At 46.9% G+C, this 18,254-nt stretch overlaps 1 protein-coding gene across 1 annotated transcript in view; it reads right to left on the bottom strand.

Moving 5' to 3' along the window:
- Positions 1 to 17,844, bottom strand: part of ccdc92 (coiled-coil domain containing 92) — a 60,957-nt gene extending 43,113 nt beyond the window's left edge. The window contains exon 1 of the mRNA XM_063073202.1: positions 17,646 to 17,844. The gene's annotated coding sequence lies outside the window, so the exon portion shown is untranslated. The remainder of the gene's footprint in view (positions 1 to 17,645) is intronic.
- Positions 17,845 to 18,254: the final 410 nt, after the last annotated feature.

Genomic DNA, 18,254 nt, shown 5'->3' with positions numbered 1-18,254 from the left:
ATAATTTTACATTCCTCTATCAAATCTCCCCTCATTCTTCTACGCTCCAGGGAATAAAGCCCTAACCTATTCAACCTTTCTCTGTAACTGAGTTTCTCAAGTCCCGGCAACATCCTTGTAAACCTTCTCTGCACTCTTTCAACCTTATTTATATCCTTCCTGTAATTTGGTGACCAAAACTGAACACAATACTCCAAATTCGACTTCACCAATACCTTATACAACCTCATCATAACATTCCAGCTCTTATACTCAATACTTTGATTAATAAAGGCCAATGTACCAAAAGCTCTCTCTACAACCCTATCTACTTGTGACGCCACTTTTAGGGAATTTTGTATCTGTATTCCCAGATCCCTCTGTTCTACTGCACTCCTCAGTGCCTTACCATTAACCCTGTATGTTCTACCCTGGTTTGTCCTTCCAACGTGCAATACCTCACACTTGTCTGACTACAGGGGCTGTAGTCACTGTAGCACATTGGACATGGTGGCACTGTGTTTAGCATAGACATATTGGACTGGCTGGGCACTGTGGTCGATTTGGACACATTGGACTGGGTGGGCACTGTGGTTGATGTAGACACATTGGACATGGAGGGCACTGTTGTCAACATAAACACATTGGACTGGGTGGGCACTGTGGTGGGCACAGGCCCATCGGACTGGGTGGGCACTGTGGTGGGCACTGGCCCATCGGACTGGGTGGGCACTGGCCTATTGGACTGGGTGGGCACTGTGGTGGGCACTGGCCCATCGGACTGGGTGGGCACTGTGGTGGGCACTGGCCCATCGGACTGGGTGGGCACTGGCCCATCGGACTGGGTGGGCACTGTGGTGGGCACAGGCCCATCAGACTGGGTGGGCACTGTGGTGGGCACAGGCCCATTGGACTTGGTGGGCACAGGCCCATCGGACTGGGTGGGCACTGTGGTGGGCACTGGCCCATCGGACTGGGTGGGCACTGGCCTATTGGACTGGGTGGGCACTGGCCCATCGGACTGGGTGGGCACTGGCCCATCGGACTGGGTGGGCACTGGCCCATCGGACTGGGTGGGCACTGTGGTGGGCACAGGCCCATGGACTGGGTGGGCACTGGCCCATCGGACTGGGTGGGCACTGGCCCATCGGACTGGGTGGGCACTGGCCCATCGGACTGGGTGGGCACTGTGGTGGGCACAGGCCCATCAGACTGGGTGGACACTGTGGTGGGCACAGGCCCATTGGACTTGGTGGGCACTGGCCCATCGGACTGGGTGGGCACTGTGGTGGGCACAGGCCCATCAGACTGGGTGGACACTGTGGTGGGCACAGGCCCATTGGACTTGGTGGGCACAGGCCCATCAGACTGGGTGGACACTGTGGTGGGCACAGGCCCATCGGACTGGGTGGGCACTATGGTGGGCACTGGCCCATCGGACTGGGTGGGCACTGGCCCATCGGACTGGGTGGGCACTGGCCCATCGGACTGGGTGGGCACTGGCCCATCGGACTGGGTGGGCACTGGCCCATCGGACTGGGTGGGCACTGCAGTGGGCACAGGCCCATCAGACTGGGTGGGCACTGTGGTGGGCACAGGCCCATTGGACTTGGCGGGCACAGGCCCATCGGACTGGGTGGGCACTGTGGTGGGCACAGGCCCATCGGACTGGGTGGGCACTGTGGTGGGCACAGGCCCATCGGACTGGGTGGGCACTGTGGAAGGGCCTGTATCAGTGCTGAATTGCTCTATGACACAGCTCACATTTTACATAATCATTCAAACTCTGGAATCAAACACACTCTTTCTAAATTAGTGGACATCAGGTTTGATGAAGAGGTTATCAATCAACACTGAGAAGAGACACAGAACGTTATCACAAGACAATTATAAGCTTTCAGAACAGGCAAAAACACAAATCAAGCTCAACACATTTAAGTGAAAGGTAGTGTATCTTGGAGGGTACTTTTTGGAAGGTGCATGAATTGGTACCATCTAAGAACATTTCCAAAAGTACTGTAATTTTGAGCTTCTTTGGAATACTGCGATGGAGTTCACCCTCACTATTGTCACTAGCTGCTTATTCCAGGAAAGAAGCGTTCCCCGAGTAAAACTCAGCTCACTCCAGTCATAATCCTGCATGTACCCTTCATCGGTTTAGGTACTCCTGAACACTCACATTCCAAACAATTCTCCTCACACTGTCCTGTTTCAAGGCGAGGGGGTGGCACCCATTTCTCTGGTCCATTCATACAACTCGCCTCTCATCACTTTAATCACTGGAATCAATCTCATATGCCCCCTTGGCAAAGCCTAGAATTTGTTGACCCATACCACAGTTCATTTATTCCACGGCCTTTGACCTTGATGACAATTCATAGAGCCATACAGCACTGAACCAGACCCCTCTTTTAAAAAAAACTACAAAAGATTATTTATACAAAAATACAAACATAAAGTATTTACAAGACAGTGAACAAATTCAAATTAAAATATGATTACTGCTGTCTACAAAACAGTCAATTCCCAGGGGGCCCACCATTCCCAGAAAACCCCTACTATACCCATCATGACTGCATGTTCCCTCTTCAAAGACACCTGGGCTTAAACGTATCCTCGGAAGGGGGCAGGCAGAACCCTCGACTGTCTGCTACCTGGACCCATGAATGGCCACCTTGCCCAGGCCCGGGAGCAAGCTCACCAGCACATCCTCCTCACGATACGTCCCCTTCTGTACAGGGAGCACGTACGTAAGGAGTACGGGGCTGACGTGTGACCAGAAGTATAATCAGATGGTTGAAGAAGTTCGGCATGAGTCCCCAAATCCTAAGGACTTTCTACAGGAGCACAATTGAGAGCATCCTGACTGGCTGCATCACTGCCTGGTATGGGAACTGTACCTCCCTCAATCGCAGGACTCTGCAGAGAGTGGTGCGGACAGCCCAGCACATCTGTAGATGTGAACTTCCCACTATTCAGGACATTTACAGCAACAGGTGTGTAAAAAGGGCCCGCAGGATCATTGGGGACCCCAAACACAAACTGTTCCAGCTGCTACCATCTCTGAAACGGTACCGCAGCATTAAAGCCAAAACCAACAGGCTCCGGGACAGCTTCTTCCACCAGGCCATCAGACTGATTAACTCACACTGGCACAACTGTATTTCTAAGCTATATTAACTGTTCTGTTGTATATCTTACTGTACATTATATTTAAATTACTATAATTTGCACATTCAGACGGAGACGCAATGCAAACATTTTCACCAGAGAAAGCAAGATCTCCCAGTGGCCACACATTTAAATTCCACATCCCATTCCCATTCTGACGTGCCTATCCACGGCCTCCTCTACTGTAAAGATGAAGCCACACTCAGGTTGGAGGAACAACACCTTATATTCCGTCTGGGTAGCCTCCAACCTGATGGCATGAACATTGACTTCTCAAACTTCCGCTAATGCCCCACCTCCCCCTCGTCCCCGATCCGTTATTTATTTATATACACACATTCTTTTTCTCTCTCTCCTTTTTCTCCCTCTGTCCCTCTGACTATACCCCTTGCCCATCCTCTGGGCTTCCCAACTCCCCCTTTTCTTTCTCCTTAGGCCTCCAGTCCCATGATCCTCTCATATCATAGTCATAGTCATACTTTATTGATCCCGGGGGAAATTGGTTTTCGTTACAGTTGCACCATAAATAATAGTAATAGAATCATAAATAGTTAAATAGTAATATGTAAATTATGCCAGTAAATTATGAAATAAGTCCAGGACCAGCCTATTGGCTCAGGGTGTCTGACCCTCCAAGGGAGGAGTTGTAAAGTTTGATGGCCACAGGCAGGAATGACTTCCTATGACGCTCTGTGTTGTATCTCGGTGGAATGAGTCTCTGGCTGAATGTACTCCTGTGTCCACCCAGTACATTATGTAGTGGATGGGAAAAATTGTCCAAGATGGCATGCAACTTAGACAGCACCCTCTTTTCAGACACCACCGTGAGAGAGTCCAGTTCCATCCCCACAACATCACTGGCCTTACGAATGAGTTTGTTGATTCTGTTGGTGTCTGCTACCCTCAGCCTGCTGCCCCAGCACACAACAGCAAACATGATAGCACTGGCCACCACAGACTCGTAGAACATCCTCAGCATCGTCCGACAGATGTTAAAGGACCTCAGTCTCCTCAGGAAATAGAGACGGCTCTGACCCTTCTTGTAGACAGCCTCAGTGTTCTTAGACCAGTCCAGTTTATCGTCAATTCGTATCCCCAGGTATTTGTAATCCTCCACCATGTCCACCCTGACCCCCTGGATGGAAACAGGGGTCACCGGTACCTTAGCTCTCCTCAGGTCTACCACCAGCTCCTTAGTCCCTTTTGCCAATCAACTGTCCAGGTCTTGGCTCCATCCCTCCCCCTCCTGTCTTCTCCTATCATTCCGGATCACCCCCTCCCTCTCCCACTTTCAAATCTCTTACTAGCTCTTCTTTCAGTTAGTCCTGATGAAGGGTCCCAGCCCAAAATGTCGACTGTACCTCTTCCTAGAGACGCTGCCTGGCCTGCTGCGTTCACCAGCAACTTTGATGTGCGTTGCTTCAAATTCCAGCATCTGCAGATTTCCTCGTGTTTGCAAAGACTTTTACTCATGTGTGTGAAGGATGTAAGAAATAAAGTCCATTTAATTCAAACCTGAAGGAGCAGCCCCTTCAGATATTCAAACAGGCAGCAAGCTCTCACACTCAGTACTTGCATGGCACACTGACTCCTCCCGGTCACAGAATACAAGTGGTGCAGAATGAGCGAGAGAGCACTGAGTAATGGAGGACGAGGAGATGCTGATCACCTGCAGACCAGGACAGGTTTGTCAACAGCTTGCAGGGGTGCTAAGATTTGATTGGCTGTACTTCTGACCAATAAGATTATTTGAAACCAACCAGCAAAAGATTTCTGCATTGAGTACTGCAATATGGTTTTGCTGATTTTAATTTGTTTGATTACATTGCTTATCATTTATATTAATAAAAAATCTCCAAAATCTAATGGTCAATACAAAAGAAACAAGAGGCTTGTGCATCAGCAGTGTTAAAGAGCGAGGAAACTGCAGGATTACATTTATGGCTTCAGGCCTTTTCTACAGATGCTCAGTTACAGGACACCACAACCCACTCTGTTTCTCAGGAGAGATACACAACGCATGCAGCACAAGCCTGACCTCAGACAGATGAGAACAGACTCATAATTTCATTAGCAGACAACTTGGCAGCAGAAACCCTTCGCCTGTATCAGTGTGATAAATAATGAATGGGACTGCAGCCATGTGGATAGAAAGGTCATCGTGACACACAACAGTTTCCTGTAAAACCCCACATACCTCATTCTCCTCGTGTACTAATCCCCTTCCGCTACCTACACAGCTCCCACAAACCCCCAACCAACAAACCTCTCTCTCGCTCTCTCTCTCTCATGCATTAATCCCATTCCACTACCTACACAGCTCCCGCAAATCCCCAACCAGCATGCATATATATCTATCTATCTATCTCTCTCTCTCTCTCTCTCCCTCCCTCCCTCCCAATCCTGTTCCACTACCTACACAGCTCCCCAACCAGCATACACACCAGCATTTCTGCAAGAGCGATTAGGAGCTGTCATTTTACACCCTTCCCCTTCTCAGATTCACCATCATTTACTGGATCCAACATAGTAGTTACTCTGCTGCACTGACATTCAGGAGAAAACAACCTGATTTCCTCAGTTATCCAGGCAGGTGTGTTGGGGTGGAGATGGTGTCTCTACCAAAGGAGGGTTAGGGCGCCCCTTTCCTCCTCTAGCCTGCAGGTCACACTTGGGCAGGGGGTAGCATCTGCTCAGCCCCCCTGATCAAGGTCATGTGAAACCACAGGAGCAGGTGGTGATGGTCATATGAACAGCCGGTACGTATCACAAGTCCTGGTCATGTGACCACTGACACCAGGCAGACAATCTCTGAAGAGTATTGATAATGGCTGGGGTCACCCGTCTTGTAAAGACACTGCCCAGAAGGCAATGGCAAACCACTTCTGTAGAAAAATTTGCCAAGGACAATCGTGGTCATGGAAAGACCCTGATCGATATGACACAGCACGTGATGGTGATGTCATAAAACATGGCATGTGATGATGATGTCATACAACACGGCACGTGATGATGATGAAACAGGAGTGCCACCTAACAACTCTAAACAGACCGGAAGGTACATTCATCAGTAAAGGGCTCACAACGCTTCCATCCATTCCCAGTTTCCAAGCCTATTAACACAAAGCAGTCAAACAATATTTGTTTATTTTATTTAGAGATACAGCCCAGAACAGGCCCTTATGGACCAATGAGTCGCACTGCCCAGCAATCCACCTATTAACCCTAGCCTAATCATGGGACAATTTACAATGACCAATTAACCTACTAACTAGTACATCTTTGGACTGTGGGAGGAAACCCATGTGCTCACGGGAAGAATGTACCAACTTTTTACAGACAGCGCTGGAGATGAACTCTGAAATCCGATGCCCTGAGCTGTAATAGTGTTGCGCTAACCACTATGTTGTCACGACACCTCATACGGGAAACAGGCAGGGAATGGGGCCATCAGATTGATTCTCAAGAATCCAAATACGTATATAGAATTTAAGAGAACAGGTGTTAAGGTACAACTTAAAAAACATTGGTTGGACCACAGATGGAGTACAGTGTATGGCTTCTGATCGTCACACTATCGTTCTAATGTGTAGTGGAGAGGTGGTGGCTTGGGATGGAACAGTTCAGTTATGAGGAGAGACTGGAGAGGTTTGGAGCAAAGGAGGCTGAGGAAGGAGCTGACTCTGGTAATGAAAATTATGAAAGGCATATATAGGGCAGACAGTTGCAAGGTGTCTAAAACCAGAGGGCACAAGCTTAGTTTCAGAAAAGAGATTTGAAGAATATCTTCTTCACCCATAGGGCAGATGGAATCTGAAGGCAGATACTATCAACGCATGTTTAGGTGAGCACTTTAGATGTCATGGAAGATTCAGGGCCAGGACAATGGGATTAGTGGGAACGGGTAGCAGATGGACGACTGGACTGGTGGGGACGAGCACTGGATGGACGATGGGTACTACATGAATTTTCCTGTGGGTGTTCTGATTTCTTCCACATACAAAAAGGCATTTGCCATTAGATTAATTGAACATTCTGAATTGTCATGTATAGATGGGTGGTTGAACAGGTGAGGGATGGGGAGAGGTATTTTAATGGGAAACTGGGAATAGAATTGGTCTGAGTGAGTCAATGGTCCATGCATTACAAGGAAATATGGGGGGCAAAAAAAATCACACATTATATTCCATAGACTCCTAATACAACATGAACACATTCTGCAGAGAGGTCACAAGGTAGGGTGAAGACATTTGGAAGGGGAGTGAAAGATTTTAAGTAAGTTTCAAATCAGAACTGAAGGGGCTTGGAAAAGAGGGATTTTGAGCATTCTGGTGTTGTAAAAACTGGAAGCAATGCAAATTGTGTGGGCTAGGAGCAAGGCAAAGCTGAAGGCAAGTACATGGGAGCACTCCAGATTACCTGAGCAATAAAATTTAAATTAGTAGAAAACCACTAAGTTATCAGACATACTTCTTTGTTGTAGGGTTTGGTACTAAATCAGTCTGAAGGTAAAGGATGGGGCTAAATGCTTGGGAATTACTTACGCAGCAACATGGTGGTATTGTGGGGGGAAGAGGACATCAGCATCGCCATTACTTTTATCATGAACAGAGTTGGGAGCAGCCAGAATAGGAATAAGGAGAAATGTCTTTGGCCAGAGGGTGGTGAATCTGTGGACTCGATGCCATTGACGGCAGTCAAGGCCAGATCATTGGGAATATTTAAAGCAGGGTTGAACAGCTGCAAACTTAAAGCACACGGTATTGAGGGTAAGGTATTGGTGTGGGTGGAGAATTGGTTAGCAGACAGGAAGCAAAGAGTGGGAATAAACGGGACCTTTTCAGAATGGCAGGCGGTGACTAGTGGGGTACTGCAAGGCTCAGTGCTGGGACCCCAGTTGTTTACAATATATATTAATGACTTGGATGAGGGAATTAAATGCAGCATCTCCAAGTTTGCGGATGACAAGAAGCTGGGTGGCAGTGTTAGCTGTGAGGAGGATGCTAAGAGGATGCAGGGTGACTTGGATAGGTTGGGTGAGTGGGCAAATTCATGGCAGATGCAATTTAATGTGGATAAATGTGAAGTTATCCACTTTGGTGGCAAAAATAAGAAAACAGATTATTATCTGAATGGTGGCCGATTAGGAAAAGGGGAGGTGCAACGAGACCCGGGTGTCATTATACACCAGTCATTGAAAGTGGGCATGCAGGTACAGCAGGCGGTGAAAAAGGCGAATGGTATGCTGGCATTTATAGCGAGAGGATTCGAGTACAGGAGCAGGGAGGTACTACTGCAGTTGTACAAGGCCTTGGTGAGACCACACCTGGAGTATTGTGTGCAGTTTTGGTCCCCTAATCTGAGGAAAGACATCCTTGCCATAGAGGGAGTACAAAGAAGGTTCACCAGATTGATTCCTGGGATGGCAGGACTTTCATATGAAGAAAGACTGGATGAACTGGGCTTGTACTCGTTGGAATTTAGAAGATTGAGGGGGGATCTGATTGAAACGTATAAGATCCTAAAGGGATTGGACAGGCTAGATGCAGGAAGATTGTTCCCGATGTTGGGGAAGTCCAGAACGAGGGGTCACAGTTTGAGGATAGAGGGGAAGCCTTTTAGGACTGAGATTAGGAAAAACTTCTTCACACAGAGAGTGGTGAATCTGTGGAATTCTCTGCCACAGGAAACAGTTGAGGCCAGTTCATTGGCTATATTTAAGAGGGAGTTAGATATGGCCCTTGTGGCTACGGTGGTCAGGGGGTATGGAGGGAAGGCTGGGGCGGGGTTCTGAGTTGGAGGATCAGCCATGATCATAATAAATGGCGGTGCAGGCTCGAAGGGCCGAATGGCCTACTCCTGCACCTATTTTCTATGTTTCTACGTTTCTATGATAGATTCTTGATTAGTCAAGACATCAAAGGTTATGGGGAGAAGGAAGGAGAATGGGGTTGAGAGGGATAATAAATCAGCCATGATAGAATGGCAGAGCAGACTGGATGGGCTGAATAGCCAAATTCTGTTCCTATGTTTTATGATTTTATGGTATGTTACAAATGCAGGTGGGCAAGTGAGCAGGTTGGTGAACTCACATTCGTAGATCAGTTCTGCCAGCACACAAAGTGGGCACCTTTAACCTTCAAACCATGATGCCCTAATAATACTCAGCCTAAACAGAACCCTTCCCAATATCTCTCTGGCACAAAGCAGTATCTAGCTTTATTTCAGAGTAATAATACATAAGGAGGCCATTTCACCCATTGGGTCCATGCTGATTCCCACAGAACATCCCCATGACCCATTATCGTCATCTCTACTGGGACCCATTCCCTGCAAACTTGCGCTAAACTACAATGCACAGCAGCTAATCAGCCATCCAGCACACCTTGAAAACATGGAGAGGAAACAGAGTAAACCGTGCATCACAGAGAGAACGTGCAAACTCCACAAAGACCAAGATCGGGATCAGGATTGAACTTGGTTGGTGGAGCCTCTGATGCACCACAATACCACCCACCACCCTCTTTTAGCAGACTGGGGATGGAAACTGCCCTTGTGGCCATTGGCTGGAGTTGCTCGAGAGGGTTAAAACTAATTTGGCAGCGGGAAAGGAACTGGAGTGATAGTACTGGGGGGGCAGTTGGTTTACGAACAGAGGCTTAGACTTAGCAAGGACAGGCTGATGATAGGGCAAAACTGCAGTCAACGAGATGAGTTGCAACGTAAAAAGTGGACAAAATTGAAAAAGGTGAATACAGGACTTAAGGTGTTATATCTGAATGCACACAGTATCTGGAATAAGGTAAATGAACTTGTAGCACAGTTACAGAGGGAGTAGCGTGGCTCTATTAGTAAAAAATAAAATTAAATCTTTAGACAAGATCAGAAGGTATTGAATCATTGTGGATAGAGCTAAGGAACTGCAAGAGTAAAAAGACCCAGATGGGAGTTATACACAGACCCCCAAACAGCAGTAAGGATGTGGTCTACAAGTTACAATGGGAGATAGAAAACGCACGCCAAAAGGGCAATGTTACAATAGTCATGGGGATTTCAATATGGAGATAGATTGGGAAAATCAGGTTGGTGCTGGGTTTCAAGAGGGGGAATTTCTAGAATGCCTACAAAATGGCTTTTTTAGAGCAACTCGTGGTTGAGCCCACTAGGGGATCAGCTATTCTGGATTGAGTGTTGAGCAATGAACCAGAATTCATTAGAGAGCTTGAGGTAAAAGAACCCTTAGGAGATAATGATCATAATATGATCAAATTCATCCTGAAATTTGAGAAGGAGAAGCTAAAGTCAGATGTACCAGTATTACAGTGGAGTAAAGGGGATTACAGAAGCATGAGAGAAGAGTTGGCCAGAATTAATTGGAAAAGAACACTGGCAGGGATGACAACACAGCAGCAATGGCTGGAATTTCTAGAAGCAATTTGGAAGTCACGGGATATATAAGTTCCAAAGAGGAAGTAGTATTCTAAAGGAAAGATGAAACAACCATGGCTAACAAGGAAAGTCAAAGCCAATATAAAAGCCAAAGAGAGGGTATATAATAGAACAAAGATTAGCGGGAAGTTAGAGAATTGAGAAGTTTTTAAATACCAACAGAAGGCAACTAAAACAAGTCATTAAGAAGGTAAAGATGGACTACAAATGAGAGCAAGCCAATAATATTAAAGAGGATATCAAATGTTTCTTCAGATACACAAAGTGTAATAGAGAGGCAAGAGTGGATATCAGACCACTGGAAAATGATGCTGGAGAGGTAGTAATGGGGAATAAGGAAATGGCGGATGAACTTAATAAGAATTTTGCATCAGTCTTCACTGTGGAATACACTAGCAGCATGGTGGAAGTTTCAGATGTCAGGGGTCATGAAGTATGTGAAGTTACCTTTACTAGGGAGAAGGTTCTTGGGAAACTGAAAGGTCTGAAGGTAGATAAGTCACCTGGACCAGATGGTATACACCCCAGTGCTCTGAAAGAGGTGGCTGAAGATTGTGGAGGCATTAGTAACGATCTTTCAAGAATGGTTCAGGAAGACTGGAAAATTGCAAATGTCATTTTATCTTCAAGGAAGGGAAAGGCAGAAGAAGGGAAATTATAGGCCAGTTAGTCTGACCTCAGTGGTTGGGAAGATGTTGGAGTCAATTGTTAAGGATGCGGTTTCAAGGTACGTGGAGACACGTGATAAAATAGGCCATCGACAGCATGGTTGTGTCAAGGGAAAATCTTGCCTGACAAACCTGGTGAAATTCTTTGAAGAAATAACAAGCAGGATAGACAAAGGAGAATCGGTTGATTTTGGGTATTGGATTTTCAGAAGGCCTTTGACAAGGTGCCACACATGAGGCTGCTTAACAAGCTATGAGCCCATGGTATTACAGGAAAGATTCCAGCATGGATAATGCAGTGGCTGACCGGCAGGAAGCAAAGAGTGGGAATAAAGGAAGCCTTTTCTGCTTGGCTGCCGGTGACTAGTCGTGTTCCACAGGGGTCTGTGTTGGGACCGATTCTTTCTGCATTATATTTCAATGATTTGGATGATGGAATTGATGGCTTTGTTACAAAGTTTGCAGATGATATGAAGATAGGTGGAGGGGCAGGTAGTTTTGAGGAAGTAGAGAGGCAACAGAAGGACTTAGACAGCTGAGGAGAATGGGCAAAAAAAGTGGCAGATGGAACTTAGTGTCAGGAAGTGTATGGTCATGCACTTTGGTGGAAGAAATGAAAGGGTTGACTATTTTCTAAACGGAGAGAAAATACAAAAATCTGCAGTGCAAAGGAATTTGGGAGTCCCTGGGCAGGATTTCCTAAAAGCTAATTTACAGGTTGAGTCCGTGGTGAGGAAAGCAAATGCGATATTAGCATTCATTTCAAAAGGACTAGAATATAAAAGCAAGGATGTAATGTAGAGACTTTATAAAGCACTGGTGAAGCCTCACTTGGAGAATTGTGAGCAGTTTTGTGCCCCTTATCTTACAAAGGGTGTGCTGACACTGATGTCCACCACTCTGGGATATCACGGGTGATCGGTAACTCCTTTTGCAAAAACAGACTGCAGAAACATTCAGCAGCATCCATAGAGAGGGGCGACCTGAGTCAATAGGTCAGGTCTGTTGACTGTGGCCTTCAGGAAGGGGAAGTCAGCAGAACACACTTCAGTCCTCATCGAAGGGCTCGCAGTGGAAAAAGTAAACAGCTTCAAGTTCCTCAGTGATCTAACCTGGGCCCAACATATTGATGCAACTTTGGAGAAAGCACACCAGCGGCTATATTTCATGAGGAGTTAAAGGAGATTTGGTATGTCATCAAAGACTAGCAAATGATGCACCATGGAGAACATTCCAACTGGTTGCATCCACCATCTGGTATAGAGGGGCCACTGAGTAGGATTGGAAAATGTTGTAAACTCAGCCAGTCTCATGGACATCATGGGCACTAGCCTTCCCAGCGACGAGGACACCCTCAAAAGGCAATGCCTCAAGAAAGTGACGTCCATCGTGAAGGACTCTCACCATCCAAGATCTTAAGATATAGGAGCAGAATTATGCCCCCTGGCCCATCAGGTCCAGTCCATCATGGCTGATTTATTATCCCTCTCAACCCCGTTCTCCTGACTTCTCCACATAACCTTTGTGGAGGCTTACAGTGAGACTTAGCAAGGACAGGCTGATGATAGGGCAAAACTGCAGTCAACGGGATGAGTTGCAACATAAAAGGTGGACAAAATTGAAAAAGGTGAATACAGGACTTAAGGTGTTATATCTGAATGCACACAGTATCTGGAATAAGGTAAATGAACTTGTAGCACAGTTACAGAGGGAGTGGCGTGGCTCTATTAGTAAAAAATAAAATTAAATCTTTAGAAGAGATCAGAAGGTATCATTGTGGATAGAACTAAGGAACTGCACGAGTAAAAAGACCCAGATGGGAGTTATATACAGACCCCCAAACAGCAGTAAAGATGTGGTCTACAAGTTGATTAACCAAGAACCTATCAACCTCTGTTTTAAATAGACTCAATAACTTGGCCTCCACAGCCATCCAGGGCAATGAATTCCACAGATTCACCACCCTCTAGCTAAAGAAATTCCTTCTTATCTGTTCTAAATGGACGTCCCTTTGCTCTGAGGCTGTGCCCTCTGGTGCTACACTCCCCCACCATACTTTAGGAAGCATCCTCTCCACATCCATTCTGCCTAGGCCTTTCAATATTCAATAAGCTTCAATAAGATCTCCCCTTCATTCTTCTAAACTCCAGCGAGTACAGGCCCAGGGCCATCAAATGCTCCTCATATGTTAACCCTTTCATTTTCAGAATCATTCTCATGAACTTCCTCTGGACCCTCTCCAATGCTGGCACATCATTTCTTAGATAAGGGTCCCAAAACTACTCACAATGCTCCAAGTGCGGTCTGACCAATGCCTTATAAAGCCTCAGCATTACATCCTTGCTTTTGTATTCTAATCAACTCAAAATGAATGCTAACATTGCATTTACCTTCCTTACCACCGACTCAACCTACAAGTTAACATTTAGAGAAACCTGCACATGGGCTCCCAAGTTCCTTTGCAGATTTTTGATTTTTTTCTCCATTTAGAAAATAGTCCATGCCTCTTTTCCTTCTACTAAAGTGCCTGACCGCGCACTTCCCGACGCTATATTCTATCTGCCACTTCTTTGCCCATCTCCCAATCTGTCCAGGTCCTTCTGCAGACTCCGTGATTCCTCAACGTTACCTGCCCTTCCACCTATCTTCGTATTGTCTGCAAATGTGGCCAAAAAGCCGTCAATTCAATCATCCAAATCATTGACATACAACACGAGAAGAAGTGGTCCCAATACCAACCCCTGCAGAACACCACTAGTCACCAACCGCCAACCAGAGAAGGCCCCCTTTATTCCCATTCTTTGCCTCCTGCCAGTCAGCCAATCTTAGATTAGATTAGATTATGAGGACACGTAGTCCTCTTTTATTGTCATTTAGTAATGCATGCAGTAAGAAATGATACAATATTTTTCCAGTATGATCTTCTATCTATACTAGTATCTTTCCTGTTGAGAAAACCATAGGCTCTTGTTAAGCAGCCTCATGTGTGGCATCTTGTCAAAAGCCTTCTGAAAATCCAAGTAAACAATATCCAGTGACTATCCTTTGTCTATCCTGCTTGTTAATTCCTCAAAGAACTCTAACAGATTTGTCCAGTATGATTTCCCTTTAAGGAAACCATGCAGACTTTGGCTTATAATTATCATACACCTCCAAGTAGTCCAAAACCTCATCCTTAATAATGGACTCTAACATCTTTCCTACCACTGATGTCGAGCTAACTGACCTTCCTTTTGCTTCCCTCCCTTCTTAAGCGTGCCTTCTTCTCATTATTACCAACAATGAGATGGTACAGGAGCTTAAAGAACCAAACTTAACATTTTAGAAACAGCTTCTGCCTCTCTTTCATCAAATTTCTGAAAAGGCCATGAATCCATGTAGATTATCTCGTTATCTTGCCTTCTTTTGGCACCATTTTTTATATATGCTTGTAATTTATAGAATTTTTGTATGCAAAGCAAAACAACAAATTTAATGACGCATGACTGCACTGTTAGAACCAGTTCAAACCAAATCATCAAGTTCTCCTCGTCAACAACAACAAGACAGCATACAGAGTTGAGGAACAGCGGCAGGTAGAATGGTGCGAGCACAACGACTTGAACGTCAAACCTGCACACGGCTAAAGGGCCGATTGCAGACTTTAGGAAGGTGCAGGCTGACCACTCTTCACCACACATACGCAGCTCCTCCATGGACAGAGTTAGGAGCGCCAAGTTTCCGGGAGTGCACATAACAGGAGATCTCACCTGGCTTCTCAACATCACCTCTTTCATCAAGAAAGCACAGCAGAACCAACATTTCCTGGGGAGATTGACGCAATCAAGGCTTTCCCCCCTCCCCCAAAATTCTAACCAATTGTTACATTGAGCGTCCTGACCAGTTGCGTCACTATCTAGTACAGGAATTGCAAGGCATCCGACTGCGACACCCTACAAAGGATTACAAGGACTGCTGAAGGGATCATCAGAGCCCCTCTTCTACCCATCAGAGATATTTATCAAAAGCGCTGCATATTAGATTAGATTAGATTCAACTTTATTGTCATTGTGCCGAGTACAGATGCAAAGCCAATAATATGCAGTTAGCATCTGACCAGAAATGCAAAGAATAGTGTTATTCACAAAATAACTACGAATAAAAAAAGTGCTACAGCACACAAATATAAAAGTACTGAGACAGTACAATATGGGTGCAATACTGCTTAGCATTGTGATGTGAGGTTCAGCAGGGTCACAGCCTCAGCGAAGAAGCTCTTCCTGAGCCTGCTGGTGTGGGAGCGGAGGCTCCTGTAGTGCCTACTGGATGGGAGGAGAGTAAAAAGTCCATGGTTAGGGTGAGATGCATCCTGCCCTGCCCAGGCAGCGTTTATGGTAGATGTTCTCAATGGTGGGCAATTGGGGTGCCGATAATCCGCTGGGCAGTTTTCACCACACGCTGGAGTGCTTTGCAGTCTGATACCGGACAATTGCCATACCACACTGAGATCCCCCGTCCTCCAACAATCTCTTTGACACCCCCCCCCCCGCAACCATCAGGGAGGAGGTACCATAGCATTAGGACAAGAACAGTTAGGATGGGAAAGAGCTTCTGCCCCCAGGCCGTGAGACTACTAAACTCCCTGCCACCACTCAGGTCTCATCACATACCATGCCAATAGTGTCATACTGTTTACTTTTTAAACTTGTATCATAAACGCACCTTATTATTTGTTAAAGTGTTTGTGATAATGTGTTGAATGTGAGTTATATGTACTGTGTTCTGCACCTTGGTCTGGAGGAATGTTGTTTTGTTTGGTGGTATACGTGTGTACTGTTAAATGACAATAAACTTGAACATGTCAGTGGTAATAAACCTGTTTCAATGCCCTGCATCACATTTTCAGAATCTGGACGTTTTCCTGCAAATTATAAACAAGAGAAAGTCTGCGGGTGCTGGAAATCCAAAACCACACACACAAAATGTTGGAGGAACTCAGCAGGTCAGGCAGCGTCTCTGGAAATGAATAAAAATAGTTGTTGTTTTGGGCCAAGCCCCTGCTTCCGGACCCAATTCCCTTCAAATTCCTATTTATGCCCTTTCCTCTGGCAGTAATTGCCTTTGGAAGATGAGTTTTCCAAATTCCTGCCAGGACCCATTATCTAGCCACTCTCGACACGTCTGGCTCTAACTTTCAGATCATCTTCTTGATCTAAACTCTCCTAACACCAGCCACAGCTTCTATTTGTCTAATCACAATGCTTTTATTATCAGGAAAGCTTCAATTACATCACCTTCTAAATTTCAAGAAATATAGCCACGATCTGTGTAGACTCCCCCTTTGGTTTAACCCTCGGAGTCTGAGACATGGTCTGGCAAATTTCAGGACATTTGCCAGTGGTATTAAACCTGATTCTGATTCCAATTCCCCCCTATGGGAGTTTGCCAAGTTTTTCCATCTATGTGCAGTGTTACAGACACTGCGCACACAGAAGCCCGTGACCTACTTCCAATGTAAAACCAGACTGCTGAAAGGAAGAATCTAATAAACCTACATCACATACTATGCACATATACTCCTTCAGAGACAAGACAGCAAAATTACTGCAGCTAAGTCCCAAATAATACACAATTAACTACACCACTTAGAACCGTGGAGCGGCATCCAGCATTAATACAAAACCCATGCTGAAACTCAAAATAAAAACAGAGAGGAAAAAAACAGTCGACCAATTGAATCAAACGTCTTTTTGGGCAAGTTTGCCCACGCAGCCGCACGGATGATCAGCGAGATCCTGAGACAAAAGCAGCGACTGCTCTCGGGATGGGGCCGGGCAAGGACACAGACACCGGGTGCAGGGACTGAAGACCGGGCAAAGGTGGCAGATGCCTCGCAACCTGGCAGGCACTGCACAAAGAACGGGCACTGGGCACGGAAACCAAACACTGAGTAACGAGAGAGAGAGAGAGACTGGACACTGGGCAAAGGAAATGGGTACTCGGCAATGAGGGAGAGAGAGACTGGACACTGGGCCAGGGGTAAGGACACGGGAACCGGGCACTGGGTAATATGAGAGAGATGGAGACGGGAGACTGGACACTGGGCAAAGATGATGTGTACCAGAGACTGGTCGCGGATGATGGATCACGAACACAGGACCCCCGTGTCGAGGCTGTGGGAGCCACAGTTCCCGGCCGGAGGTGGGACACAACTATGAACCCCCACTGCCCTCAGGGGCCGGCTCAACGCCGCCAGGACGGGGCGAGGCCGCAACCGCAATGCGGCCCCGGGGCACAGGGAACGGCAGCAGCCACCCCACTCCCCAGCGGGGATCCTCCCGCCCCGTCTAAGTCCCTGCCATGCAAAGGGACACCCGGCCCAGCCGCTGCATTACCCACCTGCCACTGACCCTCGGCTCCGCTCCAGCCTCCGCCGCCGCTGTTTACCCGCCGGGAGCGCGCACCATGGCAACCGGGAGCGCGCCGCGACACCTGGCGGCCGCTGCCGTTCCCTACGCCGGCCGGCCGACCGACGCAGCCGGAGCGCAGACCCGCTTGCTGCGCAAGACCGCGCCTACAGAGATAGACAGCACCCTCGTCTCCGCGACACGCCCACGGTATTAAATCTGCCGACATGCGAGACCCTGCCCGTAGCTCCGAGCGGCGCCCAAGGTGTGAGGCACCACCCACAGAACAAGTCAATGCCCACAGCTGCTAGCGACGCCCACAACACCCTACCATTCTTTATAAAAAAAACCATTGCAGGATTCATTGCCGTTGCAGTTTTCCTCAGTCCCGTCCCTCCGACAGTGAATCTCCTTCAGTCCCGTCCCTCCGACAGTGAATCTCCCTCAGTCCTTTTCCTCTGACAGTGAATCTCCCTCAGTCCTGTCCCTCCGACAGTGAATCTCCCTCAGTCCCGTCCCTCCGACAGTGAATCTCCCTCAGTCCTTTTCCTCTGACAGTGAATCTCCCTCAGTCCTGTCCCTCCGACAGTGAATCTCCCTC

This window comes from Mobula hypostoma, chromosome 21 (assembly GCF_963921235.1).
Source record: "Mobula hypostoma chromosome 21, sMobHyp1.1, whole genome shotgun sequence".
In the NCBI taxonomy this organism is placed as follows: domain Eukaryota; kingdom Metazoa; phylum Chordata; class Chondrichthyes; order Myliobatiformes; family Myliobatidae; genus Mobula; species Mobula hypostoma.
The sequence above is the reverse complement of the archived record's forward strand: the minus strand, read 5'-3'. Positions and strand labels throughout refer to the sequence as shown.